This window comes from Pelophylax lessonae (assembly GCF_965119305.1).
Source record: "Pelophylax lessonae genome assembly, chromosome: 13".
Classification (NCBI taxonomy): Eukaryota; Metazoa; Chordata; class Amphibia; order Anura; family Ranidae; genus Pelophylax; species Pelophylax lessonae.
The window spans coordinates 36,229,937-36,257,461 of record NC_138780.1 but is presented as its reverse complement, the minus strand read 5'-3'; the positions used below and the strand labels follow the sequence as shown (position 1 = coordinate 36,257,461).

At 42.8% G+C, this 27,525-nt stretch overlaps 1 pseudogene across 1 annotated transcript; it reads right to left on the bottom strand.

Annotated features, from left to right (window-relative positions):
* Positions 1 to 12,694: 12,694 nt before the first annotated feature.
* On the bottom strand, positions 12,695 to 13,631 carry LOC309569146 (olfactory receptor-like protein OLF1; annotated as a pseudogene). The gene has a single exon. The product of its transcript is annotated as an olfactory receptor-like protein OLF1 (transcript).
* Between the last annotated feature and the right edge of the window lie 13,894 nt (positions 13,632 to 27,525).

Below are 27,525 nucleotides of genomic sequence, written 5' to 3'. Positions count from 1 at the left end.
TGGGAATCAATGAGCTCCTGAGAGAGAGGCTCCCATTGTGTCGAGTGAAGGGAAGGCCGGAAGCCATTGACACAGGGTCCCCCAGGTTTCAGCATCGGTTTGGATCCTTGGAGGAGGGGATAGATGTCTGGAAGTCTGAGGAAGAGACGGAGTGGGACTGGGGAGTAGATGAGAGGAGCAGCTCTACATGTCCCAGTTTGCCTCATGAGGATACAAGGGATTTGGTGGTATGCATGCAGTGTGCCAGGAATTTGGGGTTCTGCGAGGCCTATGATACACGGGTTCCAGATCTGTCCCCACCTCGCACCTACACCCAGGCTCGGAATCAAAACGAGGCCTAGGAGAAAATCATCAGGAAACAAGAGACCCTGTACTCCCCACCTGGGAGAGGAAACCGACAAACCCGCCCCAGGTTCTCAAGATGCCAGCATCTGATACAGAGGAAGGTGGCCCTGGAGTATGGGTATGACTAACCTTATGCTCCCCGGGAGATCATGTTGGAAGTTGAGGCCAGAAGAGAGGAGTGGTGCTGTGATGCAATTTGGGAGTTCCTTTACATACCCAAACCATACCGGAACAAAGAAAGGCCTGAGCTATGGGACACCTTCTGCTCTACAAAGACGAACTGGAATCTAGGACGGGCTATCTACATAGACCGTGTGAAGGTCCGCCGCCCAAACGGATCTAGCCAGGCTTGGTCTATCCGTGTTAAGGACTCTGAAGGGAAGTCAGTGCAGATCCCTCATCCTGACTTTTATTGCTAGGGATGTAGGGTCCCACTCCCACAGAGATACTGTTACAAGGCTAGTTGGCCTGGAGAGTTCTTTGAAGAAGAAAAAGGGCTGGAGAGCCCAAAGTTCCAGTTGTTGTTGTTGCCTGTTGCTAGGCCAAAGCCCTATTCCCAAATACCCCTTTCCCTTCTATCCTTGCAAAAGGGATTGGGAAATCAGTGTGTAACAGACCGTTTCAGCAGACAAGGGGTTAAAATCCGTTTAGGCGATATGCCCCTTTCTGAGAGACAGGCACAGCTACTGCAGAACATCAAACTCCCGAACTGGATACAAAATAGCACTCCAACCTGGAACCTCACGAATAGCTGCTAGCAGACGAACAGGAAAAGCATACATCAGCTTACACTCCTAGCAATCAGTCTCCAACAGCATACAGTGAATCCCCCCCAAGAACGAGACAAAGCTCCGAGTTGTTGGTCAAGCAGTGGTATGTTTATTGAGGGCTACCTGCCCCTGTATTTATGCAGGTCTCCCACCTGGTGGACACTCCCCTAGGGGACCAAATGGAAGACTGTGACACAGGCAGACATGTATCACATTACAGACTTACAGAAGCAAAACATCCCCAGATAGCTCAGGTCTGCTCATTAACATGTTTATCAATAGTCTCAGACCCAACCAACACACTGTCCCACTCTAGACAAAAGCACTTAGTTAATCAGTAGACATTCCTCAGGAGGGGGCTGCTGGAAACATCCCCCCCCCACTCTCTCTGCAGCTAAAGCTAGTTTTCACAGCGACCTCTATCCTGGAGACAATGGAAAATATAATTAGGTTTAGCTTCCAGGATAGAGGCAAGACTCCATTAGCCACATGGTTATAGAAACACAAAAAGACACAAAAATGCATAACTCCCAGTCTACTGAACAGAACCCCCACATTCAACCCATCCCCAGATAGCCTGGATCTGAGCGCTCAACATATCCAAACAGCGCTCAGGTGCCACAAACACAGTCAAATCGCCATGGGGTTTACGTTTAGCATGGGCTGATGAGAGGGTCCATAGTCACATTGCAGGAGGCGAGCAACCAGGCTTCTCCAATGCCCAGTGGCGAGATTGGTCTCGTCACACAGTGAAATTGCTACCATCGGGTAGTGTCATTAAGGAGGGCAAACCCTCTGACCACAAAAGAGACTCTTTGTTCAAAAGACTTCAGTAGTTACTCAGTTCCATGCTTTAGTGGCTACCCAAAGTCGTTCTTACTGAATGTTCTATAGAGATCCCTTGGGCCAACGGGCCAGGATCATTTACTATCTCTTTGTTCAAAAGACACTTTGCGAAGAAATTTGGGCCATCTGGCCAAAGGAAAGAGTACAGAAGAATAGGAACCCTTCACAAAGATACTTTGTTCAAAGGACACTTTGCAAAGATCCTGTTGAGCCAGAAGGCCAGTTGGAAGAACTTTGTACAAGTTGCTACCTCAGGAAGCGTGGGTAGTGGCTTGATGTCTCTTCTGAGAAGGGGATAGCCAGAGTGAAGAGCCCCTTGAAGAGACTGCAATACTTGCAGGTTGGACAAGCTTGCTCAGGCTCCAGTAAAACTGCTTGTCATAGAAGAAGACATGTTGCCTCGGTGTTAAAGGAGGAAAGGACACTGTGAACACCAGTCAGGTGGACTCTGCATATTTTCTTTCTGAATCTGTGGGTTTGACTTTGATAGGAGGAGAGTCAGTGCCCAGTGCTGAGAATGAACTGTACCTATCATTTAGTCACCAAAAATGGTTCACAGAGATTAGATAGCTAGTTAGCTTGGAAGAGTTTAATTGTTATATGTTCCAGTGAGAAGTCAAATCAAGTATGCCAAGGGGCAGAGGATCTCTACGTGAATGTGTAGCTAAAAATTATGTAGTGAGAAAGTTGCCTCTGAGAAGAGGACAGTCTCACTGGTGTAGATAGCCATGCACTAATACCTGCTTAACCAAAATACCTTTGCAGGCTTGCTTTGGATTTCCGGGTCTGGCTAGGCCCTCCATTATATGCAATGTACATATTGTATTTAGTTAGCTAGACAGGATAATGTCTTTTCACCTGTCCAAGCAGATATTTGTTTAGCGGGGGGTGCATTGATTTAAATGCCCCTACTTTGTGTAAATAACCTTGTGAGTATTTGTATAGCAGAAATATATATATTTCACATAATTTATTATATCTACCGGCCACATATGGGGTATGCCCCATGGCCTTGTACATTTGTTATTCTCCTTTTCCCCCTTTGCAGGTTTATGGGATAATCCGTAGAAATTTTTAGGAAAAACATTTTTTGTAGGGGGCGGCTGCCCCAGAGCCAGTGAGGACATGGCTTGTTTGGCGGGGGTGAGAGTAGCACCCCCCCCCCCCCCCCAGGCTCTGTCTGCCTATCAGAGGAGTAGCAGGCAAATCTATATTGCTTTCTGCCTACCAGAGAGCAGGATCTGTAAGTTAGGTCTGCTCATGGTGCTCAGTGTGTGATTCATCTGGTCTAGATAGTGTTTCACACTGGTCCTATAGGAAGGCATATTGGACAGTGGAGGAAATCTGATCAATGCGTACACAGGCTTTGATACAGCCCCAGTGATTGGCACAGACTGACTTTCTCAGTGCATTGTGGGGTGTGGTATAAAAGCCAAGCGCACATGTGCTGTGGGATCTTTGGCTGGTGAGCATTGTCCCGGAGGGAGGGTGGTGGCTATCTCCTCCACTGTAGCAGTGGCACTTGGTCACAGGCAGTCGGCCAGGGGACCAGGAAGGAAGGAGCTGAACCCAGAAGTCCATGAGAGCTAAGAGTACAGGGGATCGTGTCTAGGGGCCTAACCTGAGGGGGGCCACCCTGGTGTAGGATAGTCAGAGGAGGGGTGTTAGGAGGTGGAGTGAAAGGGAGTACTAGAGGTGTATCCCAAAGATAATTCATCTTAACAAGTAATCCTAAATTCATCTAAGGTGAATCAGCGGCCTGACTGCATCTTCAGACAGGAGTCCTCATCTATGTGAATAGTTCAAGTTGGAGTATCCCACTCTCCCCTTCTCCCATCCTTAATTTAAACAAAACCACGAAAACCACTACATCCCCTAGACTATTCATTGACTGAGCCAGAGAGTAAAGTGTTAAATTGTGCATGATGCAGCTGCTAATGGTAACCCAGAGGGACCGTAAGGTGAACAATCCAGCAGTCCTCAAGGGGGCAGTGCTACATCTGGAATCAGAAAGACAACGTCAAATTGAGCACTTTACTTCAAGTTGAACACGTAAAAGGTACAATATGAAATCTTTCATCTCCTTTGACACCAAATATGTTGCATACCTTTTGCAGTGTTCCTGTCAAAAGCAGTATGTTAGTCATACATCAAGACGATTACGAGATAGACTAAGGGAAGATGTATATATTAAAAAGGGATATAAATGTAGCACTGTTCTCGTAGGGCTTTCTGTATGATGACTTCTTGGGTCTCCCTCTATTTACCTGCTGACAGTCACTAGGGGACTTTTCACACATCCATCCTTACTCCTGTTTGCTCGTTACTCAAACGGTCAATGGTTTTATTTTTATTGTTAAACTTGGATGGGAGAAGGGAATAGTGGGATACTCCAACTTGAACTATTCACAGTAGATAAGGACAACTCTCACTTGGCCTCAACAGGTTATTTTTGAAAGCAGACACACTGCTTTAACCATTCTGCCACTTGTATGTACTTGCTCTCTCTAGCAGCAGACTTGATGCAACTACATTATGTTTAGGACACTCTCTAGCATCCTCTTGACTGACACCCATCCACTGACTCTTCCAGCAGATGGGGGTGGCCCTTTCAGAACAGGCCTCACGACGCAGATCTATACTCACTGTCGGCAGAATCAGATCCTTTTCAGTGTCTCCCTTCCTGTCAGCTCTGCAGGACCTCTGGGTTCAGCTTCCTCATGTCGATCAGAACTGCATGGCAGCTTCTATAGAGGAGAAGCAGCCACCCCCTCCCTCCGAGACCCCGCTCTTCAGCTAAAAGAACCCCGAGCAGATGTGCTCTTGGCATTTATACAATCACCCTGCATGGTAGGCAGAGAGCAATATAAATTTACAATTGCAATGGCAATCTCTTTGGTAAGCAGAAAGATCCCAAAACTATACTCTCTCTCTATCACCTACATAGGAGGGTGCAACATCCACCCCACACCAAACCAAGCCATGTCCTTACTGGCTCTGGGCATTCAAAAATACCTGTAGAAAAAGGAGTATCCCACAAACTTGGAAAAAGGGAAATAACATATATGTACAGGGTTATGGGGCATACCCCATATGTGGCCAGTAGATATAATAGATTACGTGAAAAAATATAGACATCTGCTGTACAAGAATATACAAATTTAAACAGAGGTTTCCACCAAGTGCATTAGATTTATGCACCCCCCCCCCCACCAAACAAAAATCTGTTTGACAGGAAAAGGCTAAACACCTGTCAGGGTTCTAGGAAACCAGAACACACGAAGATGCAAGTAAAATAAAGCAGTTTATTACAGCAACAACAATAAACGCACAGCAAAAGAGAGGAGCAAAATCAGGAACAGCCGGGGTAAAGTCCAGAATCGGGTAGTCATCCAAGCTGGGATCAAGTCTGGAAGTGGGTATTCAACCAAGCCGGGTCAAGTCCAGACGCAGGTAGTCAGCCGATGCCAGGTCTTCTGCCGATGCGGGGATGTAAGCCGATGAGAGCCAGGAGAGTCGTCAGCCAAGCCAGGTCATGCACTGAGGAACACGGAGAACAGAAGACTGCCAGCAATGATGCACCTTGGAGCACAAACACAAGGGCAAGGACTGAAAGCCCTCAGGTGATACTGTATATAAGTCAGGTGTGCAACATCATGACTGAGTGACACCCAGGCAGCAGGCAACTGATAATACAAACAAAGTTTATTAGAGACAGCAGTCTGCACATGTCCAAGATGGCTTCTAACAGGAAGGCAAGGTAAGACCTTGACAACACACTGACTAACTATACTACAAATAACACTTGTACACATATACACAAAATAGGCAATAGGCAATCTCTCAAAAGGCATGACGATCCCCTGCAAGCCTGTAAAGAAAAGGTGAGCACGTAGTAACTTTGCATTCTATATACTCACAGTAAGACTGTCCTCTCCGCAGAGGCAACCTTCTCACCTGAAAAATCTCTAACACTAGCATTCATGCTGAGACAGCTGAAACATCCAGCCCCCTAAGGGCACTCTTGACTCGTCGTCCTGTTGTGTTCCTGTAATAGACAAACAGAACAACCTGCCGATCTAACTAACTAAGCATTTCGTTGCCTGTCCTATTTGGGAACCATATGACTAGCAATAGGCAAATTCTTCTCAATTACTAGGGCACTGACCCTTTCCTATCCTAGTCAGTCCCACAAGTTAGGATGAAGAAGTGCGGAGTCCATCAGACTGGTGTTCACATTGTCCTTCTCTCTGCAACACGGAGGCAACACATCTTCTCCTGGTGGCACGCTGTCATTGCTGGAGCCTTAGCATTAGCTTGCCCACTTGACAGTGTTTGTAAGGACTCTTCAAGGAGTCCTTTCACTCTGGCACCCCTCTCTCTGAAGAGACAATGAGCCACCACCTTTTTTTTTTTCACAAGGTAGCAACTTGCACAAATTTTCCTTTAACATTACTCTGGCCCACTGGCTCAAAGGAATCTTCGCAAAGTGTCCTTAAATGAGGTATCTTCGCAAAGTGTCCTTTCCCAGTATTGCTTTAGCAACCATAATGGCCCATGGCGCAAAGGATCTTCACAAAGTGTCTTTAGCAAAGTGTTTCTGTGAACTAGGTGTTTACTCCCTCCAGGTAGCAGCCCCTGGCTTTAACAGGAGAAGTCCTCTGTAGCATAAGTTCTTTTCTCCCAGGTGATGAAACTATGGCAGTTTCTATGATCCCAATCTTATTTTGCAGGGATAGAAGAGAAAGGGGATTTGGGAAGATGGCTCTTTGCCCTAACAGCAACATTTCAACAATAGAACTCTTCGGCTCTCTAGCCCCTTTGTAAAGAAATAGAAAGTCCCAGACAGCTTCTTCACACCAAGCCTCCCTCTTGCTTTCAATTTCCTTCATTTCCTTCATTACTTCCCGTGAAGCGTATGGATATCGTATCTGAATTCCATGGCCATCTTCCTCTGGATGAGTCATTGGAAACAAGAGAACCTGGAAAGTTTCTGCCTATCTCCTCTACCAGGTGGGGCATATGGGGTCTCCACTTTAGAAATTAGCGGGGAATATGCATCATTCTGGGCTCAGGTCCGAGCATAGGTGCGGGGTGGGGATAAGTCTGGGACCCTTGTGGCATAGGCCTCACAGAACCCAACATTCCTTGTAAACCTCATTAAAACGACCACTGCTTTGTTTCTTCACTAAGTGAAATTGAGCTTGCAGGAATTCTTCTTCCTTCAGTTCCGCAGCCATACATCTGATCCCCAGTCACCGATTCCCTCTTCCAGAGATCTGTATCGGCACTCGAAGCTGGGTGACCCCAACGTCAATCCCTGCCTCCCCTTCACTGGACGAACTGGAGGACTTCAACTTCTGGGTCCATTGACGCCCCTCTGCCTCTTTGGACTTCTCGTTGCTGTGACCACAACCAATGCACCCTGTGACCGCTGCTTGGCCCTCACGACTTGTGTGCTTTGCACCTCTTAAATGTGGGTCTCTCTGGTTTTGAAGATGGTTGTGCAGTTCAGCACCACTGGTCACAGCCCCAGCGGTGTTCTCGGCACTCCCCGCCCTCTCTCAAAGGTAATAGCCACTACTGGTGTCAGCAGTTCAGAGGTGGTTCCTACCTCCCAGTTCACATATGGTCTTCTAGGCTGGCAATAACTCTGCTCTAACTTCAGCAACATGTCACTGCAGTGCCCACACTGGCCCCACACTTGCAGCCTCATAGACACATTCAGGCGTTCCGTGTCCGTGTCCCCTCCACTGCACAATGCCAGATTTCCCTTGGGCATCAATCGGACTCAATCGGACTCCTGTGTTCAACAGGGTCAGATTCTGCAATTCAGTCCACTCTGCAGACTCTCCGCCAACAGGCGGGATAGCCCCTGTGTTCCAGGTCACTCCGGCATCGGCCATCCTGCTCCTCCACACACGTGTCTGCTCCTCTCCCCCACTGTTGCTGCAAACCGCTGTTACCGACTGCAGAGCAGACACTTCTTCTACAGCACATATGCTGACACAACCCCTGACGCAACAACCTATCCAGGTTACTGCTTTCTTGACCATAACTTGAAAGCACACTTGCACTGATCACTGTAAAGCAGACATTACTTTCTTCCACAGTACAGCACATCCTTTCTTCACTGACACTCCAGCACTTTACTTGAGAAAGAACATGGCGTTTCTTGGGTATATATCTGGTTTTTGACGGTAGCAACCACTGCTATAACGCAGAGGAAATCCCAGACGAGCCCCCAAATGTTGTACTGTCCCCGTAGGGCTTGCTGTTTGATGGCTTCTTGGGACTCCCACTGATTACCTGCAGACAGTTACTAGGGAAATTTTCCTACATCCATCCTTACCCCCGTTTGCTTGTTACTCCGTAAAAGGTCCACAGGACCCAGCTCTCCAGCTAAAATAACCCCGAGCACATGTGTCCTTGGGATTTATACAGTTACCCAGCATGCATTGAGGCACTTTCTTCTGCCAATCACCAGGGCTGTAACAAATGCCTGTGCACTCACTTGTCAGGTTTCCTCCCACTGTTTAATATACCTCTCTATTGGACCAGTGTGAAACATTTCAGACAAGCTGAGTTGCACCTGAGCACCATGAGCAGACCTCATTAATGGATCCTGCTCTGTGGTAGGCAGAGAACAATATAAATGTGCCTGTCAATCTCTCTGGTAAGCAGAAAGACCCAAAAATGATACTTTCTCTCTAGCACCTACCCGGGAGGGTGCTACATAAACACAGTCTGTCATTACACTTTTCTAAATACCATAATAAAGACCCTAGCTGCTTGAAATGTACAGCTATTTCCAAACTACATCCTTATTATAGAGGTTGTAATACGATCAGAGAGATTTCAAAAAGAGAAATGTACTGGCTCTATGAAATAAAAACCACATGGCCATAATATTGAATGAGACATCAATTGTTTTATTGACAATAGTTCATGTAATTAGTATTGGGAACGTTATGTGATATTTTTTATATTTTTTACATCCTTAGATATCATGTTGTTTTTAAATATTATTTTTTCTCTGTATATTGTACTCATTTTTATATATGTAAATGCATTTGTATATATCTTCTGATTTTTAATTACGAAGATCAAGTGGATTGTTTAATAAAGAGGATACACTTTGTATGGGAATTAATGTATGATTATATATGTAGCCCATAGGGATTTTTTATCTATATGTTTTATATATTGATATAATTATATACTTTCTCATTCATTAATATACATTTATTCACCAAATTTTCAGTTATTTTTCAGATCTTTTTTGGTTGTTGTTATGATTCCTGGATCTGTTATTTAGATGTGGGAATGGGCTATTAATAAATCGTTATTATTGGCCACATTCTTTTTTTGCTCTTTAGCGGCCGATCTATGTTGCACAATGAGGGTCTTTTTAATTATTTATAGTGCATTTGTCGCTGTCTATTGATCAATGTTCAAATAGTGACCACTACTTCTCTCTTCCTGTTTTATGACAAAATAGCACAGGACCAGAAATGACGAACAATCTATGAAAAAATGGGGCTGGACTGGAAGTGACAAATGTAATTGCTTTGGCTATGGGATACATATATATATGGCCACTACTGCGGGACACTAGAGGCCCCTAAGGGCACACATTGGCTGGAAAACGCATTGGGTGGAGCTGTCCATGTGACGTCACGCCACCACGCTGCTGTTTGCGGTGGCGGCATTCGTATGTGAGTGTACAATTGGCATGTATACCTTTTATTACTGGCTATTTTAATTTTGTTGCTAGATTACTAATTGTATAAGCTGCCTTGTTAAATAAATACCACACTATGATACCTATTCCTTTTGTTTGATGGTATCATTGGGTGGTGAGAGCGACTGCCCCCCCTAAAAATAAATCAGAATTGGAAATTCTCACAGAGGCTGCATTCTATGACTCAAGTATTCATCTAACCATTCCTGCTGAACGTGTTTGCTGCATAGTGTATGGCAGTACCATACCCTGTGGTGAGTTTGCACTGCATGCGGGAAGACAGAGTGGAGAAGGGATTTGTACCATCTGAGTGTGTTTTGCTCCACATTGCTTGGCAGCACATATCTTTTGGTGAGCTTGCACTGCATGTGGGTAGAGAGGAACACAAGCTTTTAATATTCTCTCTGACACGGGTGCTTACTTCTATTACCTTCTTCCAATGTTGTTCAACTAGGTACTACACCATAAGAGTATTTTACTTTTTATGGTTATTTCACATAAATCCTGAGAGGAAAACACCATCTAACACCATTGGAGGAGGATTGATAAGGAGCACATTTTGTATGCCGATTGCATAAATGTGTGTTAGCTGTTCTCTTAAGTGAAACAGCACTTACATTCGGTGAGTTGCCATTTCTACTGATTAACACTTCAGAAGGAGCAAATCACTTTCTGTATATAGACTTTTGCACTAAAATAATTTTTCTTTATTCAGGAGTGCTGCAATCTTTGTATTTTTGTTTTGGCGAGGACTGTATACTTCTTTGATTACTGGCAGCTATTTTGTTTTATTTTGGTGTAGCGCTGATTATTGTTTTTTTTTTCTTATAGCTTGCTATAATCTTTTAAAACCATCAAATATTGCTTGCAATCATGGAGTGCCCTACAACAGGGGTGGGGAACCTAAGGCCCGGGGGCCGTATGTGGCCCTCAAAGTCATTTGGTCTGGCCCCCCATGCAGCTGAGTCTCTCAGCTGATCTGTCAGAATGGAGCCGATGCTTCCTGTATAGTTCCGGCTCTGTTCTGACAGTCTGAGTAAGGCACAGCGGAGTGACATCAAATGAACTCCGCCTGTGACCAATACAGGAAACATCGCCTCTTCCTCCAGCGCGGCGCCGCTGCTAGCCAGCATTTCCCGCCAGCAGTACCAGCCAGAGCCAGCAGTACCAGCCAGAACCAGCAGTACTCACAGCAGTACCAGCCAGAGCCAGCAGTACCAGCCGTACTCACAGCAGTACCAGCCAGAGCCAGCAGTACCAGCCAGAATCAGCAGTACTCACGGCAGTACCAGCCAGAGCCAGTAGTACCAGACAGAGCCAGCAGTACCAGCCAAAGCCAGCAATACTCACAGCAGTACCAGCCAGAGTCAGCAGTACCCAAAACAGTAACAGCCAGCAGTACCCACAGCAGTACCTACAGCACAGTACCAGCCTGAGCCAGCAGTACCCACCGCAATACCAGCCAGCAGTACCAGCCTGCAGTACTAGCCAGTAATACCGGCCTGAGCCAGCAGTACCAGCCAGTGGTACCCACAGCACAGTACCAGCCTAAGCCAGCAGTACCAGCCAGCAGTACCTACAGCACAGTACCATCCTGTGTCAGCAGTACCCACAGCAGTACCAGCCTGAGCCAGCAGTACCAGCCAGCAGTACCAGCCAGCAGTACCCACAGCACAGTACAAGCCAGCCGCACCAGCCTGAGCCAGCTGTACCCACCAGAAGTACCAGCCAGCTGTACCCACCAGCAGTACCAGCCAGCTGTACCCACCAGCAGTTCTTTTCAAAACTTACCACCACAAAGAGTCGAGTACGCTCCAGACTGACCAACGCAAACATGGAAAACCAGTTGCGAGTAGCATCATCATCAATACCAGCTAACATCACACACCTCACCAAAGAGAAGCAGTTGCAGCCATCACATTAGGGGTGAGTTAATTAAATGTTTGACCAAATATAACAGGCACATTTTTAAGTTGATAATTTTATACGGCCCCCAAATGATTTTATAAATACCCAAATGGCCCTTAGCAGAAAAAAGGTTCCTCACCCCTGCCCTACAATGTGTGTAATAGGGATGATTTTCTAAAGGAGTGTAGCATGTTCACATGGCAAAGTGAATTATCACTTTGCAAAGTGCATTTTCACATTTACTAAGCTTAAGTGAGGGTTCCCTTTCAGTGAATATCCAATCATGTGTAGGGTAAATTTAGAAAAAAAAATGAAATATTGTTCACTTACTAAGCTGAGTATTAATTCCATTGCAAAGTGAATATTAACTTTGCCAAGTGAATACCATATACTCCTGTACTAAATCAACCCCATGGTGTCTGCATATTGCATTTCCCACAAACATGAGTTCACATTTTAGGCATCCTCAGTGCTGTCCTCCACCTCCACTTTGCTAAATGTAAGGTGGAAAGTGAGACTCCTCCACAGCCCCTGCATCTCCTCAGGAGAGGCAGTGTTGCGGGCATGGTACAGGAGATTCTCCTGTACCATGCCCACAGCACTGCGACTCCTGTACCATCTGTGCCATATCTGTGCCTTGCCTGTACCATCTGTGCCATATCTGTGTCATGCCTGTACCATCTGTGCCATGCCTGTACCATCTGTGCCATGCCTGTACCATCTGTGCCATATCTGTGTCATGCCTGTACCATCTGTGCCATTTTTGTGCCATGCCTGTACCATTTGTGCCATATCTGTCTCATGCCTGTACCATCTGTGCCATGCCTGCACCATCTATTGTGCCATGCCTGTACCATCTCAATGCCTGTACCATCTCCTATGCCAGTCTGAACTCTCCAATTAGCAATATTTTTAAGATCAGAGTGCCATGGCCTATCACAGACCTTTGCACAGAGCAGAAGCAGTTAAATATCAACTAAAATGCAGCATTTTCTTAAATCTTTTCAATGTATATAACTTGCTGGACAGAACTGTTTTTATTTTAGCTTCAACAAAAGTGGAGCTTCACTTTAAGTATTTATTAGTACACCCCTACACTTATTGCCTTTTGTATGGTTTCTTTAATGTCTTTATTTCTCACGCTGTAGATAAAGGGATTCAACATAGGTGTTACTACTGTATAGAGAATAGAGACAGCCCGGTTCGTAACTGGAGAGTAACTAGATCAAGGACGCATATACATAACTATGAGAGTGCCATAATAGAGAGTTACAACAATGAGGTGGGAGGCACAGTTAGAAAAGGCTTTGTACCGGCCTTCAGTGCTACGTATCCTTATGATGGCTATAAGATAATAGGACAAGCAAGTCAATACAAAAGAGAGAGGACCAAGCAAAAGACCACAAAAGACCACAGAGGTACATAGCAAGTTCATTGGCCCAAGTGTCTTTGCAGGAGAGTCGAAATAGTGGGGGCATCTCACAGAAGAAGTGGTTGATAGAATTGGACTTACAAAATGGCAGCCTAAATGCGAAAATGGCATGGATCAAGCAGGATGAAAAGCTGTAGATCCAACATGCAGTTGACAAATATAAGCACAGTTTTTGGTTCATAATAGTTGAGTATAATAAAGGTTTACATAACGCATTATATCTATCAAAGGCCATTACACATAATATCAAACATTCTGTTGCTCCAAGAGACAAATGGAAGTACATCTGGGCAGCACATCCCAAAAAGGAGATACTTCTGTCCCTGGAAATGGTATTTTGGAGAATCTTGGGCACCACGGTTGTTGAAAAGCAAATATCGAGTATGGAAAGATTACACAGAAAGAAGTACATTGGGGTTTGAAGCCTGGAATTAAGGCTCACTACAACGATCAAAAGAAAATTTCCAGATAGGGTCACAATGTAAATTAATAGGAAAAGCAAGAAAAAGACCACTTGAAGCAAGGGGACACTAGAAAGTCCAAGAAGGATGAATCTTCTCACCAATGTTTCGTTTGAGTTCTCCATAAATATCTTCACAATTTATCTGGGTGATCAATTCTAATATAGATAAAATGATTACAGATAATTTGTACAAATCTTAAAAGTGGCACAGTAAGATTTTTTTGCTAAAATCCTCACATAAAATGTGGACAATGCCATGAATGTGCGTAGGACATCTATAGTTTAATCATTTAAAGAATCAAGAATGTGTTATTTAAGTAGAATGTTTTAAAGCAATTAGGTCTGGTAAACGGCTTTATAATAAAAATGTTACTGATGTTGAGTGAAAAACAGTTCAGGTTTGCCCAAAAGTAGCTATACATTACTGCTCAGATAATGGCATTTTAATTTTATTTCTCAGTTTAATGTATTTTTTTATTTTAATTTACAGGAACTGGAAACAATCTAACCAAGACTAGGGTACCGATCAGGTCATGTTTAATTTCTTAGATAAAACCTAAGAACCTTTCCCCAACATTGCTTTCATCCATCTGTTGATGAATGAAAAAAAGACATCAATGCATCTCTATGAGAAAACAGATGTACAGTAAATGGATGATCATCTATTTACATTCATTTGCATCCGCTTCCGTCAACATCCATTTTTTGGATCAGATCAAAGCCCTATTTTTCTTCCATTAAAAAAAAAAAAATTAATAATAGGAAGCCAATGGTAAGGACCTGAACCGCTGAGCCTACATCCCCATACTATGGAAAGGAAGAAGGAAAAAACCCCTCTGTGGGACTTTAAGGGCTCTGGTATAACAATATCTGATATAGTCTCAATTGGCTAAAAAGAATATACATTTTATTTGGCACATAAAATGAAAATAACACATAAAATGTAGTACATCATAAAAACAATGCAGTTGTGACAGTGAAAGCACATACAGTATTCCGACTCCGGCAGAATGGTTCTCTAGAATTAACAAAACTGAGGAGATGGAGGAACTGATCTTTACATCCCAGGATCGAATACACAAATTTCATGCTACGTGGTTATACTGGTCTGCTTTTAAATCCTCACTGACATACGCGGAAGTGATGGGGACGGTCCCGCTTGCATAGGTTGGACTTACCGGCAGCTGTGGTGGACCCGGGTGCTCGGGGGGGGGGGGGGGCTGGGGCATACACCTGGTGTGTCTTCCCCCACCGCCCTTCCCTCTCCTCCTCTCGGCTTGTGTCTCTTCCTATAACCTTCTTTGTTCTCTCTGGACCTTTCCCCTACTCCCTCTCACTGCCTATTACCTCCCTCCCCCCCCCTTTTTTTTTTTTTTTTTTTCTCTTTCTCTCTATTCTTTTCTTTCTTCCCTAGCCCCTCCGGTTTTGACATGTTGGAGAGCCCGACTGTGATCGACCCCGTGGGCGGGTCGGGCTGTTCCGTTCCTCTGTATATGCACTGTTACCTCCTCTTTGATTGTTGCTCACATGGCCACAATATGTGTCCCATGCTTTGGACACCTTTACCTACCTCGTCCTTGTACAACGTAGTAATGTTATTATTCAAAATGTTTATGTTGTATTTTCATGCGCTACTTGGAGCAAAGTTTGTAAACCCCTTTTTCTTAACTTTGAATAAACTATTTTGATGGGAAAAAAAGAAAGCACATACAGTATACTGTTACTTATAAAGACAACAATAACATGTTACCCAACCCCTAATGGCAGGGGGTTGGCAAGGCCCTGAGCCCAAGGTAGGCCTTGCCAACCCCCTACCCTTAGGGGTTGGGTTACATGTGATTGTTGCCTCTATAAGTAACAGTATACTGTATGCTCTTTCACTGTCACAACCGCATTGTTTTTATGATGTACTACATTATATGTGTTATTTTCATTTTATTTGTCAAATAAAATGTATCTTCCTCCCGATGCTCTGTGCCCCGGCTTTCATCTCGTGCGACGTGACGCTCGCAGCGGGGGTGGAACCGGCGGCAAATTCAAACAGTAAAACACACCAAACACACTGATACATTACATTACAGTACTTTATATGTATATATATATATATATATATATATATATATATATATATATATATATATATATATATTTCAGTTTTTTCATATATATATATATATATATATATATATATATATATATATACTTTAACTTATTTATAGTTATTTGTTATATTATAATTTATGATTTTGTGTTTAAAGCTTTATCATACCTGAGATGTTATAAAGAAGAACACACAGTAAATAGTTGGTTTGGGCTGCTCATTCTTAAGAATTGCATGCAAAATAATGGTACCGTATTCAGCACCTAAAATCGGAAAGAATCATACCGTCAGGGAGGTTAAAAATGGGTGAAAAACTGACGACAAACTGGCGTAAACTTCATCTGTTTTTTTCTTTGAAAAAACGTGACTGAACTGATGAAGCCACTGGTGTGCATGTGTGAAAGGGGCTTCACAGTGACTATTTGGGACTTGAAATGTCCTCCGTCAACATTACAGTGGTCTTGGATCCTGTCCGCTACACTGGGGTTGATTTACTAAAACTGGAGAGTGCAAAATCTGGTCCAGTTGTGCATGGTAGCCAATCGGCTTCTAATTTCAGTTTTTTCAATTAAGCTTTGACAAAAAACCTGGAAGCTGTTTGGTTTCTATGCAGAGCTGCACCAGGTTTTGCACTCTCCTGTTTTAGTCAATCAACCCCATTGTGACACACACTAACACAAATTTTGTTTGGCATCAATGTCCATAAATGCTTTTGAGATGAACACCTTCAAATCATTCACTGTGTGGGGATTCATTTAAAAAATGTATCTTTTACTAGGCCCCCAAAAAAATAAGTCCATAGCTGTCAGGTCAGGTAAATGTGGCAGACAGTCAATGCTGCCACGTTGCCAATCCAATGCTGTGGGATATTGTTGTCATACCGCCCAAAGCAAAATGAGGAGGGGCCCTGTTTTAATGTAAAATGTACTCCATTTTATAATCTAGAAGTAATTTATACCTACCTTTGGCCCACCCTGTGTATCACCAAAAGATTGTAGACACCTGACCATCACACCTATACTACATGACCAAAATGAATGGCCACTTCCTCAAGTTATTGCGTTCAGGGCTTTCTAGTGAAGGAAATCCTACAGCATACAATTACATTTTAGAAAATCATGGTCTTACAAGACAGTGGTAATAGTTTTAGGATGGGCCTTTTCTGTTCAAGCATGATTGTACCCATGTGCACAAAGTCAGCTCAATAAAGGTATGTTTGTTAAGAAGGAACTCAACTGGCCTGCGTATAGCTTTGACAGAAACACTATTGAAAACCTTTAGCTTTAATTGGAATGCCAGTTGCTAGGTCTTCATACACAATATCCGTATCTGACTATGCTTTGGCTGAATGGACACAAATTCTAACAGATACACTCCAAATTATTGTAGAAATGCTTCCTAGACAAGTGGAGGTTGTTATGGCTGGAAAGGGCTCAACTCAAAACTCATAGCGCTAGTCTGAATTTTGAGCTGAAGGACATCCAGGTATACATTTCCTTCCCAGTCCTTGATTGTAGCCGTATTAGTGCACTTGCGACAGAGATAAATTGAGTACTGTCCCTGATACTTTTTGTATTTGCACTAACATACAATTTTTCAGGACAAGCTTTCGGGGTATGTCCCCTTCATCAAGGTACTGCTTGGACCTTGATGAAGGGGACATACCCCGAAAGCTTGTCCTGAAAAATGGTATGTTAGTGCAAATAAAAAAAAGTATCACGGACAGTACTCAATTTATCTCTTTTCAGTCCTTAAAATTATTTTACTTTGATTAATAGATAATAGTGATTGACCGATTATTGGCAAAGCCGATATTTTGGGGGGCCGATATGCACTTTCCCCAATATAGTGGAATCGGCACCTAAAGTTACCGATATTGCCGATATTGCGGGAAAGTGCTTGTACTGGAATGATGCCTTCAGCTAGAGGCATCACCCCGGTACCGGTGTCCATAGCCGACGGTCGGATGTCTTGTAATGACAACCAATGTGGCTGAGAAGCCGCTCAGCTGTCATTACAAGGAGCGGGAGGGGACGTTGTCCCCCCCCTCCCACGGCTCGCCTGGGTCTCCTGTCCCACCGGGAGACCCGGGCAACCAGCCTGCACAGCCGCCGAAGAACCGATCAAAGCCGCATTCGGCTCTGATCGGGTCTCCAGGTAAAAACCCAGAAGTGATGTCATGACATCACTTCCGGGTACTCCGCGCCAGATTAAAAAAAAGATGACAGCATTCAAAACAGCCAAACTTGGTGTTTTTAATGCTTTTAAGTGCAGAGGAGGGATTTGGGGTATTGTATGAAAATAACGGGCGATACCGATATTCAATGGCCAAAATATCGGTATTGGTATTGGCAACGAAAAAAGATATCGGTCGATCACTAATAGATACTGCATCCTGTATTACAGGGGGATCCATTCTGTTGTATGTATTTTACTATTCTCTATAGTTCACCATTATTTTCAATGTGTGTTGGATTGCTGAACACTTACTCTTCTCTTTTTTGTTTAATATTTTACTTTGAATTTAGTTGCCAATGCTACAGCTTAGTTTATGTATGTTTCCTGAACAGTAATAACAAGTAAGGCAGCATACAGTGGCTATAGGAAATAATGACCCCCTTCAAAATATTGTTTACATGTTGTTGCTTTGCAGCCTGAACTGAAGACAGACTCAGTTTTTGTTTTATCCAGCTGTATTTTACTAAGTGCAACTTATAACATCCAAGTGAAAGATATAACACTAACATGTCAGAAAAAAATAAAAACAAATGCAAAAACCAAATCACCGAGTTGGAAAAAGGATCACCCCCCTTGTGTCAGTATTTTGTTCAACCACCTTTGCTTTAATTACAGCCTTTAATCTGTTGGGATATGTCTCAACTAACTTTGCTCATCTAAACTTTGCAATATTTACCCACTCTTCTTTGCAGAACTGCTCAAGTTCAGTTCAATTTTATGGTTACCATTTCTGGACTGCAGTCTTCAAGTCATTCCACAGATTTTCAATGTGGTTTAAGTCTGGGCTCTGACTAGGCCATGCAAGGACATTCACCTCTTTCAACCACTATGTGGTCATTTTTGCTGTGCGCTTCTTCCCACTAACAACTTTCTGGCAGAGGGCAGCACATTTTCCTCAAGAATTTGATGGTATTTTGCCCCATCCATTTTTCCTTCTATCCTGACAGGTGCCCCTGTCCCTGCTGTGGAGAAACACTCCCGTAACAGGATATTACCACCTCCATGCTTTACTGTAGGAATGGTGTTATTTAAATGGTGAGCTGTATTGGATTTCTGCCAGACATATTGTTTGGTGTTGAGACCAAATAATTCAATTTTATTCTCATCTGACCATATAACCCATTTTTGTACGTGGCCTCAGAATCCCATAGTTAGTAGACGCAATAACTTTTGCTCAAACCAATCAAAATACGCTTATTGCAATTTTTTTTTACCAAAAAAATGTAGAAGACAACAAATTGGCATAAAATGTTAAAATATTTTGATTTTTAATTTTTTTGTTTGGGAATGTTATATAGCAGAATGTGAAAAATATTGTTTTTTTTTTTTCAAAATTGTCGCTTTCTTTTTGTTTATAGCGCAAAATATAAGAATCGCACAGGTGAGCAAATACCACCAAAAGAAAGCTCTATTTGTGGGAAAAAAATTACGTCAATTTTATTTGGGTACAGCGTCGCACGACCGCGCAATTGTCCGTTAAACTAACGCAGTGCCGAATCGCAAAATAGGGAGTGTTCATTAAGGGGGAAAATCCTTCCGGTCTTAAAGTGGTTAATACATACTGTGTGTCTATTTGTGAGTGTGTCTTACATGGACACACAGTAATCGGATACATAGGTTATTTTGAAACAGGTTGTGGTACATCCGCACTTGTATAGTACTATTATGAGTGAATTGATTGTATAATTTCTTTCAGTCAATAAAAGCTGTTTTTTAATAGTCTCAAATGTATTGCATAATAGGGGAAGTCAGTGGCTTTCCCCTATTTAAGATGGCGCGGTGTCCTTCGGCATCCTGCCGCTCCCGGGAAGATGTTCAATGACAAAACTAGTAAGGTGGGGTTTAGGACGCCGAAGTAGGACACCGCACAGACTAGACACACACTCGCGGTCTGGACTCAGACAGCCGGAGCGGTGTTAAGTGTATCAGCCGAGCATCCTACTGTCGGGTTGACACTGCAATATGTGAGTGTAACCAATATCTGTTTTACAAATAAATAGTATTTTTATGGAATTTCAATATTTGGACATTTCTTTTTCCTTCCCCTTCATACAAACTCCACATCCTACCACCCTGGGCAACTACCATGAAAGATTGGATCATCATGCTGGATATTTATTAACTCCCTTAGCGGTAACTCCGAGCGTGACTCGGGGTGGTTTTTTCATGCTAGGATCGATATCCCCGAGTCATGCTCGGGGTAGATGTGCAGAGCCTGCAGCGGGGTTCTTTACCTTCTCCTGGCGATCCAGCGATGATCTCCCATTGCTGTGATCGCCACCGAGATCCCCGCTGCGCCGTCCGTCGCTCTGATGACTTCCTGGTTCCGTTCCCTGCAGCAGCAATGGTGCTTGGGAGCGGTACCGGGAGGGAAATTCAAATGTTGCACAAAACACAAACACATAAAAAGGAGGTGATACAGTATAATCTGAGAGGATTACACTGTATCACCTTAGTATCAGAAAAATATAAAATATTATAAATTGTAAATTATATTATTAATATATATTATATATATATATATATATATATATATATATATATATATATATATATATATATATATATATATACATATTATAATATTTATGTTTTATAATATATTTTATATTATATTTATTAATATAATATTTATATTTTATAATATATATATATATATTATAAATTATAAATATCAATAATTTGTACCGCTATTGGTACATAATTCCTGACATAATCATACCGCCAGGAAGGTTAACAAAGTGTTAGGATTGAGTTCCCCTGCTGGTGACACTGTGTTGCCCTGGGCTGAATGCTGGATGCCGGATGGACACCAGGTAGTACTCTGCTGAGGACACGGGTTCACCTGAGGTGCGGAAACTGAGTGATAGCTGGTTTTCACTAGAGCCCCTGATGGTGGGTATAGACTGCGCTGCAAGCTAACACCAGGACGCGGTCCTCAGGATCACCCAGCCAGGCAGAGTGCAACTAGAGAGTATATTTTAGGGGCTCACAGGGGGTGCTAATACTTTTGTTGGCTGCAAGTAAAAACAAATGGTCAGATGTTGGTCAATTAGGGCTCTGGCACATCAGAAAAATGAAAGCTTGAAGGACCTTGGAAGGGATAGGATGGAGGGTTCGTGTGCCTGTGATACAAAGTAGTGGTGATAGGCTAGTCTCGGTTCAGGGAGGGGAGAAGCAGGGGTGTAGATCCACTGTTCTTAAAGTGGATGGAGGGGGTTGGGCTGGTCGGCACTCTGGGCTGCTATCCGGGTGAGCGAAGCAGCTCTGTATCAAGCATGAAAGAAGGGGGAAGAAGCGCCACTTGAGTGCAGTAAAACAGGTTTATTGGACAAGAGAGATATGGTGACTCACATCTGTAAATTCACTGCAGTGCGCTGCGTGGTGTAGTCCAATGGCTGGGTGCCTGCTCTGGTTCCGGGCAACTTCCGGGTCGGATCGGCGGTGGAACTGCGGAGAGCTGGAGCGGCGGCCAGCAGCGTCTGACGTCACAGACAGTGTGGGCTGTGTGGGCGTATCCGGGCTTCACTACGCGTTTCAGAGCATGCGCAACATGCCGCTGTCACTTTATTCTTTCTTTATTTATTTATATATTTATATACACAATTTGAAGTTTTTTCTGTGAACTTTATATATATTTCTTCCAGGAAGCTGGCTGAAGTTCCTTGATTGCACTATACACATATTGATTTTTTTTATCACATCTATATTTGCATATTTTTGTATATGGTTATGATTGCACTTGCACGTTTTATTTGAGGACGTATTAGATTAATAATTGCTTAATTATTCACTATTTCTCAGTGGTGGAGATAAACAGGCAATTGCCTGTTTTTTGTTTTTGATTTGTACCTTTGGGATTCACAAGAACCTGCGCCAATCATTATCCTCTTTTTAACCCTCCCATACATGCCACATTTGTGGAGAATTTGTGATGGTGTTGTCACGTGCACACAATGACCACTCTCTGTCATAAATTCTTGACAGAGTTGCTGTATACCTATTGGTAGCCTCTTTGACCAGTTCCCTCCTGGCTCTTTCATCCAGTTTGGAGTGATGTCCTGATCCAGGGAGGGTCTGTGTTGTACAAAGTACTTTCTACTTCTTAATAATAGACTTCACTGTGGTTCTATGCATTGATAAAGCCTTTAAACGTTTTTCTAATCATCCTCTGACTTGTGCCTGTCCACAGCTTTGTCCCAGAGATCTTTTGACAGTGCCTTGCCGCTCATAGTGGATTGTTTACTTCAGTTGCACTACCAGGGACCATGTTCCAGGAAAGCTCATTTCATGCTGAGCTAATCAAAATGACAACAGCTGATCACAGTTGAAAATCAAATGGCTTTGTGTGCTTTGTGTGATTAGCTACACCTTATTGACTTTATAAGTCATTTTTTAGGAGGGGGTGATCCTTTTTCCAACTCAGTAATTCTGTTCTTGATTTTTTTTTCTGACATCTTATACCTTTCACTTGGATGTTATACGTTAACTGCTTGCCGACCGCCGCAAGTAGATTTACTGCGGCGGTCAGCCCCTGCCAGGCAGAGTGACGTTAATTAACGTCACTAGCCTGGGAGGGTCTGGGGAGCGAGCGCGCGCCCGCGGAGGCGCGCTCCCGCGCGGTCACGCACCCCCCCGCGCGTGTGACCAGCGGACCCGATGTCCGCCGGCCACTCGGCGATCGTCGGGGGAAGAGGGAGAATGTCAGGCATCTTGTGTAAACAAGCTGCCTGTCATTCTCATCGCTGTAAAGACACTGATTACACGGATCTAGTATGTAGATCCATTGATCAGTGTCCTTACAGCTAGAGCCACAGCCAATCACAGTAAGAATCACGCCCCTAGGGACACACACAGCCCCTCCCTCCCAAATAAAGTTAACCCCTTCACTGCCAGTGTATTTTTACAGTAACAGTGCATATGTATAGCACTGATTACTGTAGAAATGTCACTGGTAACCCCAAAAGTGTCAAAATGTCAGTCAAGGGTCCGATCTGTCCGCCGCAATGTCGCAGTACCGCAAAAAAAATCGCAGATCGCCGCCATTACGCGTTAAAAAAAAAAACAACAAAAATGACAAAAATCTTTCCCTTTGTTAGTAAACGCGATAACTTTTGCGCAAACCAATCAAAATACGCTTTTTGCGATTTTTTTTACCAAACATAGGTAGGATAAAACAAATTGGCCAAAAATGTTAAAAAATTTTGATTTTTACATTTTTTTTTGGGGGAATTTCATATAAAAAAATGTGAAAAATATTGCTATTTTTGCAAAATTGTCGCTCTTTTTTTGTTTATAGCGCGTGATCAAAAAATCGTACAGGTGATCAAATACCACCAAAAGAAAGCTCTGTTTGTGGGAAAAAAAGGACGTCAAATTCGTTTAGGTACAGCGTCGCACGACCGCGCAATTGTCCGTTAAAGTCACGCAGTGCCGAATCGCAAAATACCCCCTGGTCTTTTAGCAGGAAAATCCTCCGGGGCTTAAGTGGTTAAAGAGTAAATACAGCTGGATAAAACAAAAATTGTGTCAGCAAAATGTGATAATTTTGATTTTTTTTTTTCAATACCTACTGTAAGTACAGGATTTTATGATTAGACCGTGTATTTACAGGTGGCAAGGTATGAAATGTAGTACATGTACTTGCCATGACCAACGCAGGCATGTTTGTGCATGCTCACAGTTACTCTTGCAATTGAATGTGATCTATCCTTTTTTCTTTCAGATTTATTAGTGTGTGTGCTTCATGTGATGGTGTTACTACAGCAAATTTAAAATGGCTAATTTATGTCTATAACAAAGAATAAAGAGTGGTAGATGTCAGCGCTGCTCCTATCAAAAAAAACACAATGTATTACCTGTGCATAAATATATAACAACCTTCACACATATAAACAGTGCATAAAGTGCTTGGTGCCAAAAAAGTGACTAGGTGATAATCAATATCATGTGCAAAATTAAACATCCATATAAAAGTCCATAAAGTGCTGCTGCTGTGCTTCAATAATGGACCAATCCATGCTCAATTGGTGAACAATCCGTGCTCCCCTATGTGTCCCCATTCACCAGAGCATAGATGGGTAATGCGGTGTTTATGAATAATAATCCCCCGCGCTGGTATGTGTACCCATCCACGGATGTCTTTATCAGAATCTATGCCTTATGAGTTCTCCTCCAACTGTGCACATGAAATAGATAGACTCTCTATAGTGTGATATTGCTAAAGCTTTATACAAATAAAACAGTATTCACTTACATTAAAATAACCACTATTCCTCTATCTCATCCGGTGGCTAACAAAGTGCGGCATGCGTTCCACCGGGCGGAAATTACGTCAGGCGCTAGTACCTCGCTTTACGCGTTTCGCCCCTCCCACTGGGCGTCATCTGAACAGATGACCAAAAAAATGATAAAATACTGTTTTGATTTCAGATAAGACACTTCTGAGTTGGGGTATGTTCAGACATTTAAGGATCTGCTAAGCCAGCTAACCATATGTACATAGTCATGCACACCCCCTTAAATATTATGTACATTTGCAACATAGTAACTACTGTGGAAATATGCTGGAGTTGTTCAGTCTAGATTGCAGTTGCACTGGTGCGACAGCGATCATGCTTTTTTTTTTTTTTTTTTTTTTAGTAAATCATGCCAAAGAGGGTCAAATTAAACATAATGCAACTAGGGGAACACATTATTTTATAAACCATGTGAAAAAAAGTAGTTTTGATTAGAATAGAATGTTCATAATGTATTTGTGAGACAATAAATGACTTTTCATTAACGTAAAATGTCCCGTGCAGTGATTGACCCCACAGCTATATGAAACGGCACAAAGGACCCCAATATACTCTAAATAAACCTCTCTATATAAAATCTAATATTTTTTATTATTATGGTGTAATTCAGGACAAGGAACATAATTTCTTGTTTTTGATCATAAATAGGAAGCAGGGGAGGACTGGTCCAGGGGGGCAGGGGAGCAATGGCCCCCTGGGCCACTCTAATGTCCTATAAATAGGCTGCACCGCTTCTGCCATCGACATGCCTAAAGGATCCCTGGTGAAGAGAAGTAAAAAGTCTCTGCCATTGACCTACTGAGGGATGAAGACAAGGACCGAGGCCTCCCTCCCCAGCATGGATGGTGTAAACTGTGTCTGAGCAGAGGCTGGTTCCATGCCCCACTTGAGACTCTCCTCCCCTGGCCAGCCCTAACCGAGCTGTTCCAGCTCCCCCCAACCGCCCCCTGCTGGCCAGGTTGGGAACCCGGATTCGGCCAGTGAGTATAGAGTACCTGGAGCAGGGCTTCAGCCTGGAATGGGGGTCAGGAGGAAGTTGGGAAGAGGGAGAGTGGGAGGGGGGACTTAGTCGCTGCACCATGGGCCTCTGGTTTGCACTTGCCCCCTGGGCTGAAAGTTGCCAGTCTGCCCCTGATAGGAAATTAGAGTTTATGTTGAGTTTTACTGTTATCTGAGTGTCTGTTAAGGAGAGACTTACCCTGACCTCCTGTCCAGCTGCCAATGGTTTCACAGGAAATGAGGAAAAATCTGTAATAGCAGTTCATACAGAAATTGAAATCTAACAAGGCTTCTAGCCTTCCCCTATTACCGAAGAAAAGCATTTCTATTTCCATCTGTGTTGCTGCTTGAGGGTCCCCCTCACTTCCTGCCTGGTAGACATTGTCAGCAGGAAAGGAAATGGGGGCCAATAAAAGCTTTGGCTGAACTTTAATTCTCCAATTTATCCATAATAACTTAGTAGTAGTAATTATTATTACAAAAATCCCTTTATTAAATCATACTACATTTCGGGTCAAGTCTGAACCTTTCTCAAGTAGTAGGTTGAAGAGAAGGAGTACCAAAAGAGTAGTTGATGCTTGGAATAGACTTCCAGCAAAAGTAGTGAGTCAGCAGTAAGTGGATGCAAACATGTTTGAAATAAACATATCTCTATGCTCAGACAAAAAAAGTAAAAACTTGAAAAAAAATGGTGCAACTCGATGGACAACTTGTTCTTTTTCTGACATCACTCTTCTATGTTTCTATGTTTGGTAGTCGCCATTCCACGTAGCTGCCATATGATGTCTTTGTGAAAAATATGTTTGTTTTTTTTTACAAGGAAATTGCAGGAGAAACACCACAAATGAACATCAAAAGCATGATAATTGTGGGGAGCTTTCCATCTTTTACCTGTGTAATCTCATTATTAGCTATACACGATAGAAAGTTGACATGACCTAAATTTGTATGAGACTAAAATGTTTCTAAAATATGTAAAGTAAACACTTCTGGAAATGGCAAACCTAGGAGATTCTGTGAGATTCAATTCGGTTTTCAACCATGGTGCTTAAAGCTCCTTTCCAAATCCTTTTCAGACCCATTTAAAGTTAAAATCCCAACCCTATACATAAGAAGCCATTTATGATTTTGTGGTCAGCTTGCCATGTCTTCCTCCTGGATTGCATTACTGATGACCTCGTACATAAACTGCAGCAGATATAGAATATACTGGAGATAACTATCCTTCTTAATAGATGTAATATATTTATAGTGTATATGCCTGCCCTAAATGTCTTGTTGTTTTTATTACGCTTAAGTGGATAAAGGATTGGCTTATTCCCTAAGAATATTAGAATAAGGACATTTTAAGTCCTGTGAGATAATCAATTTGAAATGTTACTTTAGTGCTTGCTTTTTTTAAATCAATATTTATTTAAGAAATAAAAAAGGCAATGTTAAGTCTAATTTTGTTAAAAATAGTATTCAAATTTGATTTTGATCACATCATAGGTTGAACTGGATGGACTGGTGTCTTTTTTCGACCTCACAAACTATATAACTATATGTAACTATGATTTGGACCTGATTCAGGACCCAACATAACATAATAGTAGTACTGGCCCCCCCATTAACCACTTGCTTAGTGGGCACTTATGCCCCATTCCTGCCCAGGCCAATTTTCAGCTTTCACACTTTAAATGACAATTGCGCCAGCATGCAACACTGTACCCAAATTAAATTTTTTTCATTTTTTTACACAAATAGAGCTTTCTTTTGGTAGCATTATATCAGCACTGTGTTTTTTTATTTTATTTTATCCTAAACAAACAAAAAAACACCAAAAAGTTTGAAAAATAAACCAAAATGTTTTTCATATTTTGTTATAAGATTTTGCAAACAGGTAATTTTTCTCCTTTATTGATGGGTACTGATGAGGTGGCACTGTTGGGCACTGATAGGTGGCACTGATGGGCAATGATCAGGAGGCACTGATGAGGCTGCACTGATAGGTGGCACTCATTGGCACGGATAGGCGACACTGATGGGTACTGATAGGTGGTACTGATGGGCGCTGATGAGGCTGTACTGATAGGTGGCACTCATGGGCCCTGATAGGCGGCACTGATAGGTTGCACTGATAGGCACTGATAAGATGAACTGGTGGCCAATGATGTCTATGAATGATTATCTCCACCACTTCCCTTCTATAGCTTTTGATAGCTCAGGGAGCTGTCATTTGGCAATGAGTAGAACAGAGATTGATCGTGTGTGCTGGGCCCATTGGGTTTTTTCTTTCAGTAAGTCAGTGGGCGGTAGGCAACGTAATTGACAATGACTTTGCAATTAGGCACATTTTTTTTATTTTTTTTTATTAAAGGATTTGTCAAACGTTTGGGCG